At 45.1% G+C, this 7,724-nt stretch overlaps 1 long non-coding RNA gene across 1 annotated transcript; it reads left to right on the top strand.

Moving 5' to 3' along the window:
• Nucleotides 1-6,982: 6,982 nt before the first annotated feature.
• LOC132882736 (uncharacterized) lies at nucleotides 6,983-7,476 on the top strand. Its single transcript, XR_009654220.1, has 3 exons — nucleotides 6,983-7,033; nucleotides 7,134-7,290; nucleotides 7,391-7,476. It is a non-coding gene; the product is annotated as an uncharacterized LOC132882736 (long non-coding RNA).
• Nucleotides 7,477-7,724: the final 248 nt, after the last annotated feature.

Here is a 7,724-nt window from a genome sequence, read left to right as displayed (position 1 = left end):
GATGAACACTTGATGAATCAGATTTATTATTAGTAGGCACACAAAATCTGCCCACTTCATTTGCAGAAACCTCACCCACTGTCGCTTTAGATTAGTGTCATTTCTTGGAAATTTGTGAACCAAATATTCTGTTGTATATGTATTTCAACATCCAAATACAACGCAGCGCTTTCCCATCGTTATTTTTGTAAGATTCCTACAACGATATCCAATTTCAGCGAGTAAACAAGCACAGAATCAGGTGAACCGAAATGACCCAGATAACCAGGGTTCCATGCGTGACACTGTGCAAGATAAGCCCTGAGGCAAGGCTGCCTTTTTCCAGGATCCGGAAGCCACGATTTATCTATAGTTTTGTGCCTGATAATAAAATAACAAATAATTAATATTATTTTCCCTCTGCTTATTAATTCATTTTGGTCGTTACTAATGATATATATTCATTTAAAAGCATTACAATAAGGCATTACGTACACTTTAAATAAACTTAGTCAGGACAAATAGACCATCACTGTAGATATTCATTAAACCGCTCAAACTTTTGAGCTCACCTGGCACACTAATCATACAGACCCTACGTTGTAAATTCAACATAACCAGGCTACACAGCAGTTTCTGTGCATCAGAAAATTGATAGTCTATATAAACACCCATGGTCAATGACTTACCATCTGTTTTCATCTTGAAAAAATCCAATAATAGTGGATTGTATTTTAAAGTTGTGTTCCAACCAGTTCTGAATGTTCTTCTTCTGTTGGTGGTTACCAACATTTTGAATGTGCACTGTGCAGCGCTCAATTATGTCCCCCCTCCATCTTCAGACACTGTAAGTCAAGTTCTGATCTGTTTCACTCAGTTGTTTTCTATTAATCTCTTACTTTTTTTGAGGGTGAAAATACCCAGGGCTATAGCCCCAAGTGACAGGGCCTAATGACGCCACTGGTCTTATGGATATTTTTGTTTGCTTTATGCAATTTCCATGTGTACCTACTCTACTCAGCTCCTGGTCCAAGCACTGACCCTCTCCCACTTGAATTACTGCAACTCTCTCCTTGCTGGCCTTCCAGCTTCTGCCATCAGACCCCTGCAGCTCATCCAGAACAGTGCAGCTCGCCTGGTCTACAACCTCCCTTGTTCTTCCCATGTCACCCCTCTGCTTGCCGACCTGCACTGGCTACCTATCACAGCTTGCATCAAATTTAAGACACTGGTGCTAGCTTACCAGGCTCTCAAGGGGTTAGGGCCAGCACACCTCCAGTGTCTGTTCTACCCCTACACGCCAGCCAGATCCCTATGCTCTGCTACTACTGGTCGCCTGGTCCCTCCTCCTCTCCGCTCCTGCCAAGCCTGCTCAGGACTACTGTCTGTCCTTGTTCCCCATTGGTAGAATGACCTTCCCATTGAGGACAGAACTGCTGACTCCCTGACCACCAGGGCTCTCAAGCCTCACACATTGAGAGTGAGACACACGTATCTCAATGAGTTCACACGCCACACATGGCATTTCTCACTCTGAGTTTCTCCAATAACCGCACAGAAATTCCTTCAAGCTATCTACAAATGCCACAGCCGCAGGTCACAGTGCTCCTGGGGCGAGTTCAACCGCTGCAATGGTTTGCTACATTTTTCTAATTGTTCCTTATTGATTGGCCGAAACATGCAACGTTCTGCAACTGTGTTGAAACGTTTCACGTGTCTTGAACTCGCCCCTGTGCTCGGAGCAGCATCAGCCAATCAGAAAATAGATTGTTCTGTTGTCGGGAAGACGTGAGTTTCAGCTACAAGCGCGCGCTGCACCTGCAAAATTGTGAGTGAACTAGAGAACGACCTGGAGCAAACGAGAGAATTGAAAGAACTGGAGAACTGTCGGGACTCAGGACCATCAGGTAATAACTTAATTATCAATATTTACTTAGTTACTTTGTAGTTTTACTCTATAGACCAATATTTCTGGTCTACACCTTGTTCAGTATCGAAAACCTGTCCATTTCAAGCTATCGTAGATAACTGTCTAACTAGCAAGCTAGATGTAAACCAGCTAAAATAGCATACTGTGCTGACGATGATTTAAATGTTCGTTTAGTCAAAGACTGTTTTTCTGGGGATTATAGAATGAATAACTTTGGTTAAGTCGCCTAGGAGCTGTCATGAACAGAGAGGTGTTTTTCATTTTTTTAATCATTTGTGTCATTTATTTTAGCATGTCAGGGAAGAAACAGAAGAGCCTCCTTTCCTTCTGGGAAGCCAAGGCTCAGAAAACAAAGGCAGGGATGTCAGTTGATGTGCCAGAGACTGAGAGGGATACTGTGACATCAGGTGAGATAATGAATGTGCAGGAAGTGACAGAAGAGGAGACAGGGGAGGTGGACAAAGAGACGGTGGAAGACAAAGAAAGAATGGAGGTGAATGCAGAAGGTGGAGTGCCAGAAGAGGACAGGGTGACGGAAGAAGGCAGGGTGACCGAGGAAGACAGTGCAGAGGTCAGGGTAGTGGTGAAAAAAAAGGCCTTAACTGGAGCTGCCACCTACCGATCCACATTCAAAAGTGAATGGACTGCAAAATGGCCATTTATAACTGTAGGCACCACCAACTCCTACTACTGGTGCTCAGTATGTAGGCAGGAACATTCCTGTGGCCATCAAGGTGTCGCAGATGTGCAGCGACACATTAAGAGTAAGCCCATGTTTACATTAGACCGTATCAGCGGATCATCAGATTAACGTTTTTAAAACGATTAGTGTGCACACAGCAACACCAATACACGATTTGCGTGCACACAGCAATACCAATACACGGATACGCTTGGCTCCGCAGGCATCCTGCGCTCCAAATCACACCGCCCTGAACAGCGAGTGCCCTCTGGAGGGTGCGCACTCCGGCCCTGCGCAGCTCACACAGCGCGCGAGTGAAGTGAACAAGCTGTGATTCGGGACTGAGCCTCTGTGTGTGTGATCCCAGCGCATATCACTTGCAAGTGGAAGGATGGCAAGCCTAAAGACAATCATAACTACACAATGGGCAGTATTTGCAGTATTTTCATACTTTTATACTCTTTAATGAAAGGTGATACAAGGCGGAAGTCCGCGCCGTTTTTCAGCAGTCGCGTCACATGACCAACGCCAGCAAATCAGGAAGGTGGATGTCACAGTGACATTGTCCAATGAGACGCCAGCTAGAGCTCAGCACAGTGTATCCGCGTATTCTGAATGTTTACACAGCACCGGAGCTGACACGATCTGGATTGAATACGTGGACGCTGGCGGATTCCCGTTTCCCGGCGTTTCCAGGTGGTTTAATGTAAGCGGACAGTGCATCCGCGAAGAAAACGAGACAGATACGGTCTAATGTAAATGTAGCCTAAAGCACACCAGTCTAAAGAGCAGGCACTTCAGTCCACAAGTAGGATTGGACAGTTTTATCCCCAGTGACTGTTGGTGGCATGACTGCACAAGAATCCAAGGTATTGTCCTGGTCAAAAGGACTACATGAAGCTCAGATTCTTGCATGAAATCTTGTTTTTCATCATTTCCGAATATAAAAAAATATTACCATATATTTTAAATAATTATGAACAATTACCCTGTAGCTGATTGAGTTGTGTCTGTGTTTACCATAAATTACCTCATCTCATCTCATTATCTCTAGCCGCTTTATCCTGTTCTACAGGGTCGCAGGCAAGCTGGAGCCTATCCCAGCTGACTACGGGCGAAAGGTGGGGAACACCCTGGACAAGTCGCCAGGTCATCACAGGGCCGACACATAGACACAGACAACCATTCACACTCACATTCACACCTACGGTCAATTTAGAGTCACCAGTTAACCTAACCTGCATGTCTTTGGACTGTGGGGGAAACCGGAGCACCCGGAGGAAACCCACACGGACACGGGGAGAACATGCAAACTCCGCACAGAAAGGCCCTCGCCGGCCACGGGGCTCGAACCCGGACTTTCTTGCTGTGAGGCGACAGCGCTAACCACTACACCACCGTGCCGCCCCATAAATTACCTCTACAAATAAATTTATCTTGAATGTCCTTTCTGCTGATAACATGGTTATCATTCTTTTCTGTTTAAGACAAGGAGAGCTGAGGTGAAAGTGGCTGTGGCCATGGTGCAGCACAATATGCCATTTGCCACGGCAGAACATTTTAGTCCTTTGTTAAGGAATTGCTTTAGCGACTCCCCCACAGCACAGCAATATAAGTGTGCCAGCACAAAAACAACTTGCATAATAAATGAAGCTGTGGCACCGCATTTCAGAGAGGAGCTGGTCACCAAAATGAAGACCAGTCCCTTCACTCTCATAACAGACGGCTCAAATGATACAGGTGTTGTATTGACAACCAATTAAGACATCCTCATTTTCCAGTACACATTTTTTACACGTCAGTGGTTTAGGCTATGTGTGTAATGTTTCTAATGTGATGCTTAAACCTTTACCTTGCAGGACGTGAGAAAATGAACCCCCTCACTGTCAGGGTGTTTGACGGCAAGGTTGTTCACTGATTTCTGGACATGTGCACAACAAGCGGGAAACACTGTGGCACTGCCGAAGCCATTTTCCAGAAGATCAATGATGTCCTCGAAAAACACAACATACCTTGGAGTAACTGTGTTGCTTTGTCTATTGACAATGCCCCAGTCAATACGGGGGCAAGAAACTCGATTGCCTCTAGGATACTGGCAGAGAATCCCAGCGTGTACATCCATGGGTGCCCATGCCATACTCTGCATAACACAGCAAAACATGCTGGGCAGGGTTTTTTGGAAGTAAGTTTGTATTCTTTCAGTAACCTTTAGATAGCTTGTTGTGCTGTGGTGTAATGAATTTGTGACCAAATTGTAACATAATCTAATTTGTAGGTAACTGGATTTGACCCTGAAGATCTGGCAGTAGATGTTGGGCACTGGTTCAGAGGCAGTACGAACCGTAAAGGTTACCTAACAGGTTTGTGATTTTCAGCAGTACTGTAGTGTGTGAATGCAATGCAAAAACTTTCATGACACTGAAATGTAATATTCACATTGCAGAATTCTGTGACTTGCATGAGTCAGAGTGTATGGATACACTTTCACATATCTCCATCCGTTGGCTGAGCCTGGAACGCTGCTTGAATCGGATTCTGCAGCAATACAAGCCACTCTCCAGCTATTTCAAGTCAGCAAGTAAGTTGCATATTTTACTAACATGAATTTGAGGTTCTTTAAGAGATTGCCATGTGAATGAATACTATGTATAATTGTGTTTTCTTTCCTTTTCAGATGAGAAACAACCACGCTTCACACGGCTTGCGCATGCATTCTCCAACCCAATAACAGAAATCTACCTGCTTTTCTATCAGGCAACGTTGCCAGCCTTCTCCTCCCTTAATCTCCTCCTTCAGAGAGAGAAATCATCTGTCTTCCTTCTCTCTGAAGAGGTAAAATATATGAGGGTTCAGCTCTGTTTATGCCATTGGTTTTTCATCTGCTGTCACTAACATCTTCAGTGAATTTTTCCTTCATAACTACTAACCCTACTCATCTTCACTAGCCTTGTTATGCTTGTGTACTCGCTTGGGATAAAACTGTCTCTTCAATGTAATGTAATGAATTGCAACTTTGTAGATGACCAAGTTCATTCGCAAGTTGTGCGGAAGATTCCTGCAAGTTCAGGCACTGCAGAGCAGAGCGGTGGAGGACATCAATTACACAGATCCATCCAACCAACTGTCTGGTAATGCTCCCCAAGTTTCTCCCTATATGCAAATACATAAACTCTCTGTTTACTGACCACAAATGACTTATTCAGTTTTGACAGTGAGGATGTCACCAATGTGAAAGCAGAGATACTTTATGATACTTTGTTTGTGAAGATTCTGTTAAAACTGTGGGAGGTGTTTGCCTTTGTGGTTTAAGTGTCTGATGTTTACTGTATATGTTTGCAGTCTATGTACAGTAGTTAGTAGTTTTATTGAACAGTATATTTATGTGTGGGCAGCACGGTGGTGTAGTGGTTAGCGCTGTTGCCTCACAGCAAGAAGGTCCGGGTTCGAGCCCCGTGGCCGGCGAGGGCCTTTCTGTGTGGAGTTTGCATGTTCTCCCCGTGTCCACGTGGGTTTCCTCTGGGTGCTCCGGTTTCCCCCACAGTCCAAAGACATGCAGGTTAGGTTAACTGGTGACTCTAAATTGACCGTAGGTGTGAATGTGAGTGTGAATGGTTGTCTGTGTCTATGCGTCAGCCCTATGATGACCTGGCGACTTGTCCAGGGTGTGCCCCGCCTTTCGCCCATAGTCAGCTGGGATAGGCTCCAGCTTGCCTGCGACCCTGTAGGACAGGATAAAGCGGCTAGAGATAATGAGATGAGATGAGATGAGTATATTTCTGTGTGGGCGGCACGGTGGTGTAGTGGTTAGCGCTGTCGCCTCACAGCAAGAAGGTCCGGGTTCGAGCCCTATGGCCGGCGAGGGCCTTTCTGTGCGGAGTTTGCATGTTCTCCCTGTGTCCGCATGGGTTTCCTCCGGGTGCTCCGGTTTCCCCCACAGTCCAAAGACATGCAGGTTAGGTCGCCTTTCGCCCATAGTCAGCTGGGATAGGCTCCAGCTTGCCTGCGACCCTGTAGAACAGGATAAAGCGGCTAGAGATAATGAGATGAGATGAGATATTTATGTGTGCACTTTATGGAGCAGCTTTAAATGTTTTTATACTCTGTATAATGTCAATAAAGGCTTTCTATTCTATCCTATCCTATTCTATTCTACCCTATTCTATTCTATTCTATTCTATTCTATTCATAACTCTAATAGGACAAAAACTGAATGTGGGTTTTACAACCAGGGCAACCCTCAACCGGCTCCTAGAGGCTGGAGATGTCACTCCACAGCAGGTGGAGAGATTCCACCAGGCTGTCTTGGCATTTTTGACAGAGGCAGTTGAATATGCCATGGCAAAACTGCCCCTTAAAGAGAGTCTCCTGAAACACGTCAGGTTTGTGGATGTGCAGCAGAGGGCAGACTGTGAAGTCAGTGATGCTGCATACTTTGTGGATCGGTAAGGGTTTACCATTTCAAATCTATTGCAAAGTTTGATCACATTTGCTGAAAAACTAGCCCTTTGTTTCTCCTGGTTAAGTACACATTGTATTCTTTAGGTTCACCAAACTGCTTCCATATCATGAACCCCAAGACCAAGACCAACTTGCAGAGGAGTTTCAGGACTACCAGTTAATGGAGGTCCCAATGCCCGAACACCAAACGGAATTTGACGTTGAGGCTTTCTGGGAAGGCATGAGTTCACTTAAGAATAGGGTAATAAATATCCAGCGCGCACACATTGACATGAGCAATTTAATAAGTGTAAAATATGTAGGGGTGTAATTAGGCTTCCTTGTTTTTTTTTCCCCCAAAGGTGACTGGAATGAGCAGATTTCCCAGGCTGTCTGCAATTGCCAAATTAGTTTTAATTCTCCCCCACTCCAATGCAGATGCTGAGAGGGGTTTTTCCATAGTGGGCTTGAACAAGAGCAAAACAAGAAACGCCTTGGCCCTGGACAGAACCCTCTCAGCAATCATGACAGTGAAAATGGCTGGCATTGAGCCTCATTGCTTTAAATGGGAGCCCCCAGTGTCAGTAAGTAAGGCATCTAAATCTGCCACAAACACTTACAACACACAGCATCACTCATAAACACACACACACACACACACACACATACAATATCCACCATTGTTCAGTGGGGCCC

Source organism: Neoarius graeffei, chromosome 3, assembly GCF_027579695.1.
Source record: "Neoarius graeffei isolate fNeoGra1 chromosome 3, fNeoGra1.pri, whole genome shotgun sequence".
Lineage (NCBI taxonomy): Eukaryota > Metazoa > Chordata > Actinopteri > Siluriformes > Ariidae > Neoarius > Neoarius graeffei.
Note: the sequence above shows the minus strand (reverse complement) of the source record. Positions and strands in the feature narration are given on the sequence as shown.